General features: G+C 40.4%; 1 long non-coding RNA gene across 2 annotated transcripts; it reads right to left on the bottom strand.

Moving 5' to 3' along the window:
• Window positions 1-318: 318 nt before the first annotated feature.
• LOC125122849 (uncharacterized) lies at window positions 319-4,802 on the bottom strand. 2 transcript variants are annotated; one of them, XR_007133923.1, is made up of 5 exons: window positions 4,619-4,802; window positions 3,752-3,850; window positions 2,757-2,869; window positions 2,508-2,591; window positions 319-545 (listed from the first exon to the last, which is right to left on the bottom strand). It is a non-coding gene; the product is annotated as an uncharacterized LOC125122849 (long non-coding RNA). The 2 variants fall into 2 exon arrangements; XR_007133924.1 differs by lacking the exon at window positions 2,757-2,869.
• Between the last annotated feature and the right edge of the window lie 14,405 nt (window positions 4,803-19,207).

The following is a 19,207-nucleotide window of genomic DNA, read 5'->3' on the forward strand; positions in this document are numbered from 1 at the left end:
ATATACTTTTTTTTCTTTCAAGAAGATATTAAAATGTATTTATATTTGGACACTTTCAGATTGTTATTCCTATTTGCCATCCAAGCTATTTTTATGCATGTTTTCTTAGCATGTGATGAAAGAATTCTCCTAATGCTTTTCTTTCTATGGGTAGTCCCTTCATCTGTTTTCAGACTGGGGTTTGTGGACAGCACTGAGATATACAGACTTTGAAAAGAGAGAAGAGAGAAGGACCTCCTGCCATAGGAGCTGTAGGCCTGATTCTTCATGATAGCTGTCGGTATTAGCTTTTACTGTGAAACAGTCCACTCAAAGATGTAGTGGGTTAAGATAGTAAATATTTATTCAGCCCATGAATCTGCAGATGGGCCATTTGTGATGTGCTTCTCTGGGTACCTCTTCTAATCATGATCAGACACATTAATATACCCATGATCAGCTACAGTGAGCAGGAGAGCTCTGCTTCTGGAGGTTGGCTGAGGCAGTGGCGTCACTGGACTTGGCGTGTTTCTTGCCATCCTTCAGGCTTATTCACAGAAGAGGGACTGCAAGAGAGTGAGCATAAGTTTGCAAGGGCTCTTGAGGCCAAGTCTCATGCTGGGTTCATTGTCACTTTCGTAGCATTCTGTGGGTCAAACAATTAATAAGAACCAGCCTAGATTCAATGGCTGGAACAGATTCCACTCTTGGTCACACTAAGAAAGATTTAGGGAGGGGTTAACAGGCTGTTAGTTTCTTAATCCATCTACCATAGTAGGCAAATGCTAACACTGAAGCCTAGAAATGTCTACATTTATAAGGGCTGGCAAATATTATTTGTAAAAGACTAGATAGTAGACATTTTGGCTTTTCAGATGGGACTGTCTGTGTCACAGCTACTCAGCTCTGTAATAGTGCAGAAGGAGTCACAAACAGTAAGTGAATAAATGGACATGGCTATGTTCCAATAAAACTTTATTAGCAAAACAGAGAGCAGTCTGAATTTGGCCCATGGAGCTATGGCTTGCTGGTCCCTTGTCTGTTATTGAGATGAGATAATTTTGCTACAAAAGCGTTAGCTTTCAAACACATAGCCTGAAATATGATATGGCCTCCACCAGACAATAACCCAGGGAGGAGTAAACTTGACTCACACATCAGACCACAAGCTGACATATGGATGCATTTGTTTCTAGAGCTACTTACATAAACTAAGATATCTATCATTGGTCGGTAGTGGCTGTTTACTGCCTGAATGAAATAATTGCTTATTTCCTTTTATTTATTGTGGTTAGTTCATTTTCAAGGAAGAAAGACAGCAATTGCTAAGTAGAATAGATGCTAAGAGTCAGGAGAAAGGAAAGAGTCAAGCAATTACAGAGCTCCTCAAGGGCAGGGATGGGGCTCTGTCCAGGAAGCCAAATTCTCCAGCTGGATGTGATCCCAGGGTTCCACACACTTGTCCTTACCCTTGGGTACCTGTTAGAGTTGCCTGGGGGATTTGCAAAATTCTCATGCCCAGCCACATCCCAGGGCAATTACATCAGACTCATGGCAGGCAGGAGCCAAGCAAGCAACAGTGTTTGGGGAAGGGGGCACACCCATGGCATGTCGAAGTTCCTGGGCCAGGGATCAAACCAACACCATAGCAGTGACAATGCCGGATTTGTATCCACTAGGCCACCAGGGAACTCCAAGCATTCGTGTTTTTTAAACCTCCTTATATAAGTCCAATATGCAGTCAAGTTTGCAAATCAGGGTTTTGTAGTTTCGGCACCTCTTAGTGACTCTATCTGAGGTCTAGACCATCCCAAGTGAAGTGTGGAGCCATCAAGTCTGAGCTGGAACCTCCCCATTCTCACTCCTGCCAAACCTTGATGGCTGGACTCCTAGCTGCCAAGAACACCTTTCACAAAAGAACTTTGAGAATTTGTTGTAGCTTTTGCCATTTTCATGCTGCAGATGGACTCTGTCCATCCTAGACTTGGAGAAAAATTGGCTATAAGGCAAGCCCATCCAGATTTAAATCTAATGTATTCACTACCTCTGAGAGGGAACCGACCAACTGTTAAGTCTGGGCCAAAAATCACATTAGTCAATAATCTTATAATGAATGAAAAATAACTACTTTACAGTTATTTTAAGGGTTATTTCAAAAAATATGACCATACCATCAAATCCATGGTTTCACTAGGTCATGGCTTTTCATTTATTGTTTACTGTTTATTCTTGAAAGTTTTTTAAGTACAGAAAAAGTTAGATAGGATAAGGTAGTGAAAACTCATATATCTATCATCTTGATTTAATACTTTGAAACATTTGATCATATTTGCTTGATCTCTTTTTTTGCTATAGTGAGTTAAAGAACTTAACAGACATGACATTTCCCAGCCTTTCCTCCAAAGTCAGTATGAATCTCTTTAAAAAGTATATTTTCCTTCCCAATCACCCTATCATTATATTACTCAACAAAATTGATAATTTCTTAACATCATCTCATATTCCAGTCCAGTTTCTCCCACTGTTACCATCATATTTGCAGGCGTTCATATTCAGTCCAGGAGGGTACATCTTGGATGCTTGAATGGACAAGTGTCCAGTCCTTTGTTGGTCTGTGAGGGGAAGAGGTGGTGAGATACCACGTTAGTCAGGGAAGTCTATGTAGAAGATGGTGTGATTTGGGAGGGAAATAAAGTACAGGTAGTTTTCAGGGGAGGTAGGAAACACTGAGAGTTGGGGGGACAATTCCAAGATAGAGACAGCAAGAGGGATGATACCTGGGTAAGGAGAAGCTGGTGCATCAGGTCTGGAAGTACTGATATCAGTGATTTTCTCATGCATGCTAGGTAGAGAAAGAGGGCAGAGAGCCGACTCCTGGGTGTTTCACAGTCTGAGAGGAAAAGGACACAGGAAGAAAGCGATGGTGTGGGAAATGAGGCTGAAAAATTACAACTTAATAGTTCTGGAAAGCCAAGAGAAGACAGAGTTCCTTGGTGTGTGTGTGTGTGTGTGTGTGTGTGTGTGTGTGTTGGGGGGTGGAGCTGTGTCTCTAAGCTGAATGTTAGAGAGAAAGGAAAACTAAAAGTGCCTCCACAGAGCTGTTCAGGGGCCACCTGAGTCAGCATTGCTAACTGGAAATGCAGATTCTTTTTTAAAAATTGTATTAAATTTTTTTAAAATTTAAAAAATGTATTTCACTGAAGTATAGTTGATTTGTGATGTTAATTTCTGCAGTATGTGTTAATTTCTGCTGTACAGCAAAGTGATTCAGATATATATATACATATATATATACACACACACATATATATACACATACATATACACACCCACACACATACAGCCGCGTCTGTAACCTACACCACAGCTCACGGCAAAGCAGGATCCTTAACCCACTGAGCAAGGTCAGGGATCAAACCTGCCTCCTCATGGATACTAGTCAGATTCATTTCTGCTGAGCCATGATGGGAACTCCCAGATTCTTTTTTTTAATTTTATTAAAAATTTTTTAGTTTAAAAAATTTATGTTATTGAAGTATAGTTGATTTATGATGTGTTAATTTCTGCTGAACAGAAAAGTGATTCAGGTATATATATATATGTGTATATATATGTGTGTGTGTGTATGTTTATATATATGTGTATATATATGAGCCAGCCCTAGACCGACTCAGTCAAACTCAGACTCTCAGGAGTGGAATCTGTGTTCTGAGAGCATCTTATGCACATTCAAATTTAAGAAGCACTGCTCTACATCTTTTCAAGTTCTCACCTCAGCTTGTGTCCTGCTTCTGCAGAGAGGACCTTCAGTCTTTCCTCTTGTTTTCTGTCTGTAGTACAGATTTTCCCTATTCTTAAAAACAAAAGAAAGCTAAAAAGCAAGGAAGAAAAACACACACATCAACCAAATCAGAAAAAAAAGCCTCCTGTTTTCTAGTTTATAGTTCTTTTATCTTTAATGTCTCAAATTTTATGTATGACCAACAGCAGTACTCTCCATAGTCTCACAGAAGACCACTGTTTAAGAATCTGAAATCCATCTTCTGCAGAACCCCATTCCATAGACTCGCCTACTAATTACTTTGCTTTAAAATCACCAAATGACCTGCTAATGGATAATTCTCCATCCTTGTTCTTCACTCTCAGCAGCAGCCTTGAAATTTAATGCTTTGGGTTTATGATGTAACAATGCAGTACTTTAACTTCTCATTTCCTGTTTCTCAGACCATCCTCTCCCCTAGAGTGCACGCTAAACAAATGTGTTTTCCTAGATTCAACTCTCAACACTTGCTCTTAATTTTCCCATTCTCCCTTCAGTAGAGATAGCCTGCAGTGTTTCCATTTCAGCAGCCACCAGCTCCCAGCGAAATGTCATGGTACCTAGGTGCTACTGGGCTCAAGCATGATATGTCAACTCACCAACTGGCTAGTGTGTTAGATGTTCTCCTGTCATCTGGCATCCAAATATTTTCTCCAAATCTTCAATCCCTCCCAGCAAGTTCCTTTTTACCATCCTTTTATCTATGAAAAGTCTTCCAGAACTCAAGCCTGAAACCTGATATCACCTCAGCCACCTCAGTCTTATTTCATGATTTACCAAACCCTAGACCTATGATATATGCATATGAATTTTTCCTACCTTGCTTCTGTGGTCCTTGTCCCAGTCCCATTACATCCATCAAGATATTAAATATATAGAAATGATACAACTTTTTTTAAATGAACTTGAACAAAATGTATTAAAAAAAAGTCCCAGGTTAAGGTGTAGAGGCTTAAGTTCTAATTAGTCCACCTCACAGAGGCACAGTTTCTTTGCCTATAAAATGGTGGTTTGCAAACTGCTTGTTTTATAGGGCTGTTGGGAAGAATACAGACTTCATACAGCACTTTAAGATTATGGTTATTAAGGATAATTATATGCTATTATTATTATTGTTGTTAAATGACTCTTGATTCTCCTTTAGATCAGGATATGACAGATCAGGGTTGAGGTCTATGTAAAATTGTGAAAGAGATGAAGTCAGCTTCCCATCTCATTGAGCCTTTTGAATATTTTTCTTCCTGTCAAAGCTGTGGTGTGTGTGTTTTGTGCAGAGACCTTAATATTGGCTCGCTGACAACAACGTGTCTTAGCAAGAGAGGATTTTTAGCATGGATTTGACATTTGTGTATTTCTCTGCATGCTCGTGTGTATGCATGCACTCATGTGCACATGTGAATATCACCATGGAGAACAGCTTTGGGGAGCAGCCAACTTTCCCAGCATCTTTTAAATCTCCTCCAGGCTTCTCTCCCTCCTCCACTTTCTAATGAGGTAGTCCCAAAGTGCTTCAGAACAAGCACAGAGAAAGCTGGAGTCAGGATTTCCTACTGCCTCAACGCCACCCACAGGCACTGTTCCTTCTCTTCTGGAACAATCAGTCAGAAGCCAGGACAGGCTGTTGTTGTGTGAATCACTCTTTTATGCCTCAGGATCATTTTTAAGCTCAAATCTGAAAGCTGAATGGCTCTAAGTCCTCAGATCGAGCAGAGTAAAATTTTGTACTATTTATTCATTAAAGTAATAACTTTACTGCTATAAAATCCCTCAAGGAACCCGATATTCTAAATTCTGTTAATAATTTAGATATGCTGTAACAGCAAAACAATCTGAAAGACCAAAAAGGAAGACTAAGCACCATAAATAATGATAGAACAACATACTGAATTATAATATATTTAAGATGTAACACTCAGAATATTCACACTCATAAGTAATGCAGCAGGGAAAGTTCAGAAGCGAGCTCTCTCTCTCTCTCTCAAAGCAAAATTGAGAATGAGATTCTGTGCAGTAGTAAAATGAAAATACTGTAGTTTGCAAATCTGGGACAAGAAACATAATTTTAGCTATTTTCCACAACAAGCAGGAGGAGAAACTAACATTTATTGGGCACATAGAGCTTTATACACATCTTAAGATTTATTTGTCATAAAGAAGCATGATAATATTAAAATACTGCCATTTTGCAGTTGAAGAAATTGGGGCTTAGAGAGGTAAAGAATGTTCAAATCCATGCAGTAGAATGGAGTTTGAACTCAGACTTGAACTATTTCAGAATTCTTCTCTAAAACCTTATTAAAGTGTAATATTTACGCCAAAAAGCATGCAAGTCCTTACTTTAAGGTGCTGAAATCTTTGCTTAATAAAGATTCATGTAAGCAGCCCCTGGATTAAGAAACTGAGCATTAGAGTTCCCATCATGGCTCAGTGGTTAACAAACCCGTCTAGTATCCATGAGAATGCAGGTTCCATCCCTGGCCTTGTTCAGTGGGTAAGGATCTGGCATTGCCGTGAGCTGTGGTATAGGTTGCAGAAGCAGCTCAAATCTGGCAGTGCTGTGGCTGTGGCATAGACCGGCAGCTACAGCTCTGATTCGACCTCTAGCCTGGGAACCTCTATATGCCATGGGTGCAGCCCTAAAAAAGACAAAAGACAAAAAGAAAGTAAGAAAGAAAGAAACTGAGCATTACCAGTACCCCAGAAGCCTGCATAGAAAACCACTATACTTGATTCTAAGACCATAGATGAGTTTTGCCTATTTTGGAATGTTAAATAAATGGACTCATGTAGCAAGTCTTCTTTTGACTTCTTTTGCCCAAACTTATGTTTTGTGAAATTCATCGTATCCTTATAAACCATTGGTTTTCACCGCTGTATAATATTCCACTGTAAGACTACACCATCATATATGTACCCATTCATATGAATAAACGTATGAAGTCTTTCCTGTTTGGTGGCATTGCAGATGATCCTGCTATGAACATTCTGGATTGGCCTTATTTATTGGCTGGATCTGTATCTGGGAGTAGAATTGCTGGGTCATGGAATGTGCATATCATCAGCTTTGTTGAATCCTGCCAAAGAGTTATCCAAAGTATCTGCCTTCCCATCTGTGGAAAAGGAGAATTCCAATCATTCTACATCCTTGCCAACACTTGCAGTTGGCCAGGGATCGAATCTGAGCTGCAGTTACAACCTGTCCCACAGCTGCAGCAATGCTGTATCCTTAACGAACTGCATCACAGCAGGAACTTTCACTGTTTCTATTGTATTTGATGGTTTGCATTTTTGAGGTATCCAACCAGACCCCCTAAATGCAGACAGTAGCCTCCAAAAGCATCTAGCCAGGAGGAGCAATAAGTCCATGAACAGTAAAACAGAATCTTTAGGCAAGAACCAAAAAAGGACAGATGAGAGGCACTCAGTAGGAGCAGAGCAGATTGCAAAATAAGCCCTAGGTCCCATCCCTGGGTCCATGCCCTTTGCGGCAATGTGACATTGCCACTCCTCCCATCGAGTTAGAGCAAATTTCCCCAGCCTTTTGTATTTATTCATTTTTTTTGGCCATGCCCAGCATGCGGAAGTTCCTGGGCTTGGGATTGAAACTGCACCACAGCAGTGACAACACCAGATCCTTAACCTGCTGAGCCACCACGGAATTCCACCCAGTCTTTAAATACAGACTGTCCTTTCAATTTGCATTAGTCAGTAGAAAGCAGCAGAAGTAACAGTATGATAGGCTGGCTTAGGCCTCAAGATGTCTTGAATATTCCCACTCTTTTCTTTTGTTTTTTTGTTGGGGGTGGGGGAGATCCTGCAGAGCCCCCAGGCTAGCCTGTGGGAAGGTGAGAGACATAAAAATCAGAGCAGAGTTGTCCCAGCTGGCGGCCATCCTTGTGGTCTGGAAGGAGGCTCATGCTCATGAGTTTTGTGATAACGAAGCCTGGACCAGGTCAATGGAGCACTGGTCAGTTACAGATTTGTGAATTTATAAATGGCTGTTGTTTCATTCCACCACATACAAGGCGGTTGGCTAAGTGTCCTGTTTTACACATTTCCCCAAAAGGGGTCCCCTGCTTTACCCTGATAGTTAATTTCTCTCCAAGATGTTATCTCCTATCCCTAGGAAAGAAATTACTCTTGAATCTGTGATGTTGCCCTAAAGTCGAAAGAGGTATGTGTCTTCTCCTTCTTAGTCTAACTGTACCCTCTTGAAGACCCTTGTAAAAGATGCTGGGAGAACACCCTTCATCTAAGCAAGTTACACAAAGGAAAACCCTGCTTTGAATGTACTTCAATTTGCTTCTGGATGATGGCTGCACCCCAGTTCCCAAGTCCAGCCCCAAAGAGCCAGGAATTACTTGTGTCAGCGCACGCAGCTCCCCTGAACTCTGATGTGCTGCCAAACAGTTCTCCTCCCAAAGCAGTCAAACCATCCCTTTGCTAGTGATGAAAATGACTGCCTTTGATGTCTCACCAGATTTGTGCTTGAGCATTTCCAATAAAGAAAATGACTCTGCAAAAATCCCTCCTTGGTAGTGAGGCAGCGTGGCAGGGTGAGCCCAAGCATTGTCCTAAGATGCACGTGCATCACCTGCCATTTTGTTAAAATGAAGACTCTGGTCAGTTCAGTTGGGAGTGGAGCCTGAGATTCAACATTAAAAAAAAAAACAAAAACAAAAACTCCTACGTGATGCTGATGCCACTAGTCCATGGACCACACTTTTTTTTTTTTTTTCTTTTTAAGGCCTCAGTAAATTCCCAGGCTAGGGGTCGAATCAGACCTGCAACTGCAGCCTGTGCCACAGTCATGGCAACACCGGTTCTGAGCCCCATCTGTGGCCTATGCTACAGCTTATGGTAACACCATATCCTTAACACACTGAGTGAGGCCAGGAATCGAACCCACATCCTCATGGAGACCATGTGGTGTTATTAACCCTCTGGGGCAGAACGGGAACTCCAGTGGACCACAGGGCATGTGGAGGATAGAGTTATTGTATTATGTAGAGATGAGGAGTTGCCCAACATTTAATGTAGAATCACTCTCCCCAGAAACGGGTCTTGAATCCTATCAGAATTTTCTTGAGCCCAGTGCCAGGCAATTTTTGATGTTTTCTGAGTCCCATGTTTATGTTCTAGCAGGCTTAGAAGCACTCCTAATGCAGAGGTAAAAAACAAGTTATAAAATTTAGATATTTCTTAAGGAGAAATATCTAAACGATGAGAAAGGTTCAAAGTAGGGGATCATAGAGAGGTTATGGTGAGTTACAGTCCACCGATTTGGAACCTATTCTGCCTAATCTTTTCCGTGATTCCTGTTCACACCCCAGACCTATGAAGCTTTTAGTTCTATGCATTTACTCATTGTTTATAGGTTAAGTTAAAAGAACAATGAATCTGCCTCAAGCAAAAATACTCAGCTGTTTTCCAAACCCACTTTCCCAGGCAAATCAAATAATCAGACAGCAGAAAGGATCAGGTTTTATGAGACTTTTCCATTAGATATGTTCATTAAACTCTTGCTACACAAAGTATGGCCCAGGGACCAAACACATTGAGATCATCTGGGAATTTATTATAAATGCAGGATCTCAGGTGCACCATCAGACCTACTAAATCAAGCCTTCTGGGATGGGGCCCAGGGACCTGTGTTTTAACAACCTCTTCAGGTGATTCTGAGGCATGCTAAAGTTTGGGAGGCATGACTTTAGGGCCTCAGACCAGCAGCATTCATTTGGTCCCTTCTCTTTTTAGAAATACAGGATCCCAGGCTCTAACCAAAACCTACCAAACTAGAATGTGTATTTTAATAAGATCCTCAGAACATTAGTATGCTCATGAAAGTTTTAGAAATAATTCTCAAGGGTAGAACATATTTTTGGCCCAATTTACCCTCCAGAGTACTGATTAGAGGGGTTGTAGAACCAAGAAAAACACAAATAAATGATTGGAATAATAGAAAAATTCAGATAGAGGTTCCCTCACATTGCAGTGAAGCAAATAAGAAAGAATGAAAGCTTCAGGCATTACTGTTCTGCCATGTACACGGCTGCTTAACCAAACTTTTGGAAGCCCTGAGCTTAAGTGGAGTGCGTTATAGACAGTGTTATAGTGTTTTATTTATTTATTTATTTTAGTTTTTAGTTTTTAATAATGTTATTTTTAAGGACTGGCTAATATTCCATTCTAAGGAGGTATAATATTTTTTTTTGTTTCCAATTTCTTTTACTATTCAATGAATTTTGTTACATTTATAGTTGTACAACAATCATCACTACCCAATTTTTTAGCATTTCCATCCCAAAACCCCAGTCCATCCTCCCACCTCCATCCTGTCTCCTTTGGAAACCATAAGTTTTTCAAAGCCTGTGAGTCAGTATCTGTTTTAAAAAGAAGTTCACTGTGTCTGTTTTTTTAGATTCCACATGTAGGTGATGGCATATGATGCTGGTGTCTCACTGACTAACTTCACTTAGCATGATAATTTCTAGGTCCATCCATGTTGCAGCAAATGCAGTTATTTCTTTCCTTTCAATGGCTGAGTAATATTCCATTATGTATAGGTACCATGTCTTCTTGATCTACTTCTCTGTCGATGGAAATTTAGGTTGTTTCCACGTCTTGGTTATTGTATATAGTGCTGCAGTGAACACTGGAGTACATGTATCTTTTTGAGTCATGATTTCCTCTGTATAGATGCCTAGGAGTGGGATTGCTGGATCAAAGGATAATACTATTTTTAGTTTTCTGAGGAATCTCCATACTGTATTCCATAGTGGTTGCACCAATTTACATTCCCCCTAACAGTGTAATATGGTTCCCTTTTTATCCACACCCTCTCCAGCATTTATTGTTTGTAGAGTTTTTGATGACAGCCATTCTGGCTGGTGAAAGGTGGTACCTCATAGTAGTTTTGATTGGCATTTCTCTAATAATGAGTGATGTTGAACATCTTTTCATGTGTTTTTTGGCTATCCATATGTCTTCTTTGGAGAATTGTCTGTTTAGATCTTCTGCCCATCTTTTGGTGGGATTGTTTGTTTTCTTTTGGTATTGAGCTGCAGGAGGTATTTATAAATTTTGGAGATTAATCCCTTGTCAGTCACTTCATTTGTAAATATTTTCTCCCACAGACAGTGTTCTTGTTGGAAGATGATTAGAAACAATTTCCATCTTGACAAAACAGTGGGGCTTGGGGGGACAGGAAGAGTTATGGTTTCTCTGTTCTCTCCCTGTTCAATTTGTATCAGAGGCCAGAAGAAAGGGACGGGGAGGCTTTGTGCTTTGAGCGTGGGTGATGCATTCTTTCCCAAAGTTTTATTCAGGGCCCTGGATTTAAAACTGACTGCTTCTGCCAGTTCTGATTTCCTTGAGGCTCTAGGTATAGAAAGAGACTTGTGTGATGGAAAAAAAAAAAGCCTTCTGGACAAGATGCTTCAGTGAACATATCAACTACTGGTTTACTTTGACCCCTGCTTGTACTCCACAAGGCTGACCTGTCCACCTGGGTCAGCAGCTGTGCCTTGGCTCATCTTGGATTTTTTTATGATCTGGAGATAAAAATGAGGGAAGTAGACCCCCGTTGGTCTCTGACCAAAATCTGGTCCTGGAACCATTATCAGAGGATGTAATAATTTAAAAATATATGGTTTCAAAGTTACATGCATATGTGTACATATAGCAGCTGCTGACATAAACATCTAAGTCTTGGCCCACTGTGTAACTAAAGAGAAGGGCTCCCAATCTGAGATCACCCCTCATGGAAGACTCCTCTGCCAAGAGGAGTGCAGGGCTGTTTCCTTAGGACAGCTTTGGCCTGGGGTATTTCAGTAAGAAAGGGGAAATTGGGCATGACTGGTGCCTGGACACAGCCAACAGATGCAAATGATAGATTGGCAAGGTGACGTCGTCAATAGAAATCAAACTGTTGAATAAAAATCTGGAAGTATGACCTAGCCATTTTCCCTCCAGTCCACATGACCTGGTACAAATCACAGAACTGCTTTAAGCCTCAGTTTTCTTGCTGGGGATAAAAATGGGTTATTGGGAAATTCAAATCAAATCATTTACATGAAAATATAAACTCTGAGATGCAAACAATGACCACCAGAGCTTAAGAAAGAATAGGAGCAAACAAGCGAGCTTAGTTACTAACTTGCCAGAGAAGTGAATACACACAGTGAAGAAATTCACTCAATGGTGAGGAGAAAGCATATCACGTTTTTTTATTATAACATGCACAATTTTTGACAGATTCCCGATGGACATAATGCTTAAGTAAGAAATGCTATGATGATGGTGAAGGCTGTTTATTAATCTTTTCATAAAAGGTAAATGTCAAAGTTGGGATTTCTTTTAACAAAGAATTGAGAGGGCCTTTAGAAATCAAAGAATCAGATTGTAGAGTCGGAAGCACTGGTCTCTGTGAATGTAATCTCCTTTTTAAAGCTGTGTTTTCAAAAGCTTGCTGGTTGGCAGACAAGCAAAACTCAGAATGTATTCATGAAAGAACAGGCTGAGGACTTGCAAAGACCTTGGAGACAGGAGACCTATGTCCTGTGCAGCTCTTAACTGGCTGCCCCATTCCAAGATCACTTACTTTCCTTCTCTAGGCTTCCATTTCTTCAGCTGTAAAACTTTCCCTGTAGTCAAGGACTGATGCTAATATTCCTTCCATCTCTGATAGACTCTGATTCCAAGGAGCTTAATCTGATTATGACTTCAAAAACTACTTTTTTTCCATCGGGAATGTTAAATGACATTAAAAATGTCAACTGTGACAACTGTTGGTATAGCCACAGCAATATTGTAACAAATCACCTCCCAAATCCAGTTGCATAAAACAACCACCACTTCTTATTTTTACAGGTGGAAGTGGACTTGGCTGATATGGCCTGGGCTTGGTTGGACTGGGTTCCCTCAGATGTTCTGTAGTCAGGTGGTGTGTAGTTGGCTGGTCTGTGTTGGTCTCACCTGGAACAGATAAAATGACCAAGGGCCTCTCTCCAGTGGCTGTGCCCTATCATCTTCCAGCAGGCTAGTTAGTCCAGACTTATTCACATGTCAGTGGAAGATCCTATGAAGGAGAATGGAAGGATGCAAGACCTTTTGAGCTTAGGTTCAGAACTGGCATGTCTTCACTTTCATTGCATTTTACTGAACAAAGTAAATTGAAAGGTCAGCCCAGATTTGTAAGCGAGAAAGTAGACTTCACCTCTTGATAAGAGGAGCTGCAAAATCATATCGCAGAAGTGCCTGGAAACAGGCAGCAATGAGGAATGGGGAATTTTGACTACTAATCAACCCAGTGATAGCTAGGTAGATCTATATGGTTCTTTCCAAAATACTTGGCAATATATTTTTAAGTTAATTTTAATCTTCACTCCCTCAGAGCAAGGAAAATTACAAGTAGTAGCAGACTGTTTTTCTCTTTCTGGAAAATCCTCAAAACAAACACAAGAACAGGGACCCGGTGTTTGCTTAAAGAACAGCATGTTAATGGCTGGTTTATACCCTTTCAAAAGAATGCTTATATTCTAAGATGACTCTAAAGACTCTAAGCTCTTTTTCCCAGTTCATAAATGACAGTCCAGAGATTTTTTTCCGGTGTAGTCTTCCTGAAAATTGCAACAGATACAACTTACTTTATCAGAACAGGAGCTGAAAAACTGCCATCATACTAGCTATCAAAGCAAAAGTCCTGGAGCTCCTCTTTCCTGTTGAATTGAGTGGTGAATATGCCCTTGAGACTGAGATTTCACTCTTCCCCCAGTTGCCCTCCTCTGGTTTTCCATCTACTGCAAGAACCTGTGGCATATGGAAGTTCCCAGGCTAGGGGTTGAATTGGAGGTGCAGCTGCCAGCCTACATTACAGCCACGCCAACTTGGGATCTGAGTCTCATCTGCTACCTATACTGCCGCTCCCAGGCAACATGGGATCCTTAACCCACTAAGGGAGGCCAGGGATTGGACCCACATTCTTATGGGTACTAGTCAGTTTCATAACCCGCTGAGCCACAACAGGAACTCCTACAGCAACCTCATTTTCAGTGCTCAATAGCCACAAGTGGCCATTGGCCAGTGCAGATACATAATACCTTTGCCATTGTGGAAAGTTCTGATGGAAGAGGTGATTTGGGAAATGTCCAAATCAATCTGGAGACGGTTGGCCCATGTGGGACCTTGGCTGGCCCTGGGATATCTATGAAGGAACCAGATACCTGGAAGGAAAGGAGATGGTTATCTAGAATGGACATCATGACTCACGTAGTGTGGCCCTGGGTCTTTGTACCATAAATTCACTCAGTGACCTTGGGCAATGTATTTTATTTCTTTGAGCATTAGTTTATTCTTCAGGAAAATAAGAGGTTATGGTAAACTAGGGCTTCTCAAATTTGCATGTGAATCATCTGGAAATCTTATAAAACTTATTCTGATGTGGTAGGTGGTTGAGGCCTGATATGCTGCTGCATTTTGAACCAGCTCTCAGGTGATGCCAGTGATGCTGTTGCTACTGGTCCACAGACCACTCTTTGAGTAGCAAAGGGTTAGGTCAGAGAACCATTGACTATGGCCTCAGGGGAGGTCCCATCGTGGGTCAGTCAAAATGAATCTGACTAGCATCCATGAGGATGCAGGTTTGATCCCTGACCTCCCTCAGTGGGCTAAGGATCCGACATTGCCTTGAGCTGTGGTATAGGTTGCAGATGTGGCTTAGATCTGGCTTTACTGTGGCTGTGGTGTAGGCCGGCTACTGTAGATAGCTCCAATTCGACCCTGAGCCTGGGAGCTTTCATATGCTGCTGGTGTGGCCCTAAAAAGACAAAAAAAAAAAAAAAAAAGAATATGGCCTCAGAAAGGATCCTTACTGTTTCCCTATTTTAATCCTGTCTCTAAGCCCCTGTCCAGCCCTGGAGTTCTTGAGGTCTGAAGAACAGGCCCACTCATATCCTAAAGGGGCCATGGTACCCATGACTCTGTAAGAATTTTAACAGCCATTTGATTATTCTATAAAGCAACAAAAAATAACTTTAGAAAAACTCTGTAGTTTCCTTGTAAGGAAAGACTTGATTCTTGTCTAATGACTTATATTAAATGAAGAGCTCACGTATTCCACTTAGTAGAGACTAGGCAGTCTTTACATTTGCTTTAAATGACCTCCCCAAGGGCACTCTCCTCAAGTGTTAATTGGATACTGTAAAATGTGGCTATTCCTACTAGCATAGCTATTCTTACTTAAAATTGTCAAGTGAAACTGCAGAGGAGCTGCACAGAATCATATAACCAGTGAGATCACCCCAGAGGTAATGGTTGGCAGACTCCAGATTTCTCCAGGAGGCTGATTGAAAAATATGCTACATACTACTGTATCTATACTATATACATATACCATACTATACTAATATACTACTAGAGGGTTCACCTCCACCAGACCCCGCAGTGTACTCTTGAGCTCTTAAGTCATTAGTCTTGAATCCAAGACTTCCTGCTTTCTCAAGAACCAAGCAATGGGTGCTTTTAGCCAGCAGTACCACCAGATGATGTGCTGTGGCCTCTTTAATGTAAGCTACTCAGTTTATCCTAAATGGATGGGCATGTTTTCTGCATTTGCAACTTGGATTCCAAGGCTGGGAATGGTCATGCTGAGGAAGCCTGAGTACAAAAGAAAAGGATAAAAGGGCAAAGGACCAAAACCAACAGGGAAAGGCAATTACAAGGTGTATTAATGTACACTAAGCAAAGGGAGGGATTCATTACACTTTCAGGGGTTTTGGGTTTTCTTTGGGGAATTTTTTTTTTTTTTTTGCATGAAAGGTAGGGAGAAAGAACTGATATTTGTCAGTCTGAATTGGATAAGCGCAGTTGCAAAGAATAAAGGGAGCTTTTAGAAAGTGGGCAGCTGCAGCAAAGCCTGAAGCCATGGTACTTGATACTACAGTATACTTTCTTAGTGATTCTGGGCAGCTTTTGAGAACAACAGAGGCCAGGCATTCAGGGTGGAAAACAATGGCAAATGTCAAGAAGGAAAGAAAGAATCTACAGCTTAAAAGACTGTTGATTGACAAGTAAGACAGATCAAAGAGAGAAATTCATATCAGGTATTTACAATTGTAATGCTAATAGAGATCAATAATTATAAAAGGAAACTATAGCAGAAAAAGCCAATAGCTTTCAGTCTTAAAACAAATAAAAACAAACAAAAAAAGAAATTGGTCAAAGACTGAAACATTCATTTCATGCATTCTGATTTTTTTTTCACTGTTTATTTTTAACTCAACTAATCAATGAATAGCAAGTTTTCCTAAATGTGTTTGAATTTCTTTGCCTTAGAAATGATCCAGTGGAAATATTTGTGGAGAAGCACAAGGTGGGGCTCATGTGTAATCCACTACAGATCAAGCCTCAGAGACCATATCGAAGCGTGAGCTTTTGTGATTCACAGGAAATGTTTTGGGAGAAGCAAGATTCTGCAAATATACCACCTGGGCCTACTGGGCTTGTTTTCACTTCCACTGCACTTCCACTTGTGCCCCACACAGGTGTGGATGTGCAAAGCTTCCTTGTGGCAGATTGGGAGGTCAGGCTTGAAGGAAAAACCCTGTTTTTGGAAACTTGCTCAGGCTTGCTTGAGACCAGGGTGGTTTAGAAGCCCAGGGAGAAATGTTGAAATCAGTCATTGCAAAATCACTTTTGCAATAAGTAATGAATAAAAACTGAAGGAAAATCTCTTCCCCCACCCCGCAAAGTAAAAATCTACCTTGGGACTTGTCTAAACAGCTCTTCAAAATAGAACTTTAAAGACAACATTAACCAAAGTGCTTCCCAGAGCCAAGACCTGGACCTTTGGCCATTTTTTTTTTAATTTTTTAAAGTTTTATTGCTGTATAGTTGATTTACAATGTTGTGATAAATTTTGCTGTACAGCAAAGTGATTCAATTATACCTATATACACATCCATTCTCATTCAGCTTGTTTTCCCACAAACATTATCACAGAATATTGAGTAGAGTTCCCTGTGCTATACAGCAGGTCCCTGTCAGCCAATCATCCCACATACTTCAGTGTGCATATGCCAATCCCAAATCTCCAGTCCATCCCTCCAGTCTGTCTCCTTTGGTAACCATTGGCCATTATTGATTTATTCATTCAGTAAATATCTGCAAGGACATGACAGATGGTACGCAGAGCCCAGGGTAGCGCTGAGACGAGAAGGATGGTGACTCTTTTCGCATGGCTCGGAGTCACCAACTTAGATGTCAACTCCTCAGAGAGTCACTGTCTTACACTTTATCTCACCTGGCTCCACCTCAGTTATTCTTTATCTACACTTTGACCCTTCTATCACATCCCTTGGTACACCTAAATGCTGCTATTTTTAAAAATGGTGCCCTGTCTCCACCTACTACAATATCATTATGAAGGTCTATCTGAATTATTCAGTGTTGGTGCCCATATAAGATACGATCTCAAAATGTCTTTACTAAGGAAATGAAGGAGGAAGGTACAAACCATCCAACAACCTTCCTGTTCAGATGCAATGTTATACATAAAGAGAGAACCGCAGGGAGTAAGTGAAATATCCTTAAGGAAAATCAATTTTTATGGAACTTAAACTTTAAAAAGCTCACTTCTGAAGAAGACTTCTGAGAAGACCTTCCCCCAGCTCTTAATGTACCTCCACTGGTTTGTGGATTCAAGTCAGTGTGAAAATTTCAAAATATCGTGGAAGCAATAACAAACTCTTATTTCAAAGTGACATTCTGGCCATAATATATTCTGATCAATAGGAAATGATAGAGTCAAAAATTATGTAAAATGCATATGAAAATCGAAAGCGTGGAGTTTCTTCATGGGTCAGCAAGTTAAGGATCTGGCATTGTCCCTACTGTGACAAGGGTTTGATCACTGGCCTGGGAAGTTCTGCATGTCATGGGCACAGCCAAGAAAAAGAAAAATGAAACTGTATCAAAGGAGACATTTGAAATGAGTAACAAAAAATTGTCAGATTATTTAACAAAAAGTTCTGGGAAAACTGCTTTGTCTTTCTGAAAGTTGGATCTCTTTCTTTCTCTTTATCCCAGAATAAATTGCACATTCAATTACTTTTTAATGTAATTAAAAATAAAGTTCTAGAAGAGAACATTAGTAATGTGTTATATAATTTGTAGTGGAAAATTTATATGATTTTCTAATCAATATTTCAATATCTAAAGAACAGGCTCAAAGAACGATAATAAGCAGGGGAAATATTTGTATTGTATATTATAGGAGATAATGTTTTCAGTATGTAAGGAGGTTTATTAATCAGTAAGAAAAATACCAAATAAATAGAGAAGGTAAAACAAGGGCACAAGCAGGAAAAACAAAACAAACAAAAAAAAAACACAAGCGTTTACAAGAAGTAGAATGATGTTAAATTTTATACATAATTGAAAGATGCAAAATAAATTAATAATGAGATATGATTTCTTACCTTTTTTTTGCCGAAACAATGGCGTATGGAAGTTTCCAGGCAGGAGTTCCCTTCACAGCTCAGCAGTTAATGAACCTGACTAGGATCCATGAGGATGCAGGTTTGATCCCTGGCCTCACTCAGTGGGTTAAGGATCTGGTGTTGCCATGAGCTGTGGTGTAGGTCGCAAATGCGGCTCTGATCCTGCATTGCTGTGGCTGTGGTGTAGGCCAAGTTTCCTGGCCAGGGATCAAACCCATGCCACTGCAGTGACCTGAGCCTCAGCAATGACGATGCTGGGTCCTTAACCCAGTGAACCACCAGGAAACTTTAAGATTTCATATATTAAAAGTGGCCAAAAAACTGTTAAGGTTTTCATTATATGGTGTTGGTGAGGCAGTGGGAAAAATACATGTTCAAACATTAAGTGTAAGAACAAACTGTTATGATCTCTTTGAAGAGTAACTTAGCAATACCTATGAAAATTAGAACAGGTGTCCTTAGTGCCACCAAAGTGCTCTAATTTTTTCTTTAGGTACACTTCCTTATATACAAGAGCATGATAATGGTGAGAGAAAAAAAAAGGAGGGAGGAGGAGCAGGAGAAGAAGGAGGGGGAGGAGCTGCTAAATGTTCATTTTAGAGACAGTTTATCAGTATAGCAAAATAGTGTTCAATAGTCAAAGAACAGAAATAGATTTGGGTACGGTGATATAGACAGATCTCCAAAATAACAGAAAAAGGTAAAATAGGAATAGCATAGAAAATCTTATTAAAAAGTTAAAAAAAAAAAAAAAAGAATGGAATATGGCCTCAGGGGAGGTCCCACCCTGGGTCAGTCAAAATGAACCTGACTAGCATCCATGAAGACGCATGTTCAATCCCTGGCCTTGCTTAGTGGGCTAAGGATCCAGCATTGCCTTGCATTGCCTTGAGCTGTGGTGTAGGTCGCA

Source organism: Phacochoerus africanus, chromosome 3 (genome assembly GCF_016906955.1).
Source record: "Phacochoerus africanus isolate WHEZ1 chromosome 3, ROS_Pafr_v1, whole genome shotgun sequence".
Taxonomy (NCBI): Eukaryota; Metazoa; Chordata; class Mammalia; order Artiodactyla; family Suidae; genus Phacochoerus; species Phacochoerus africanus.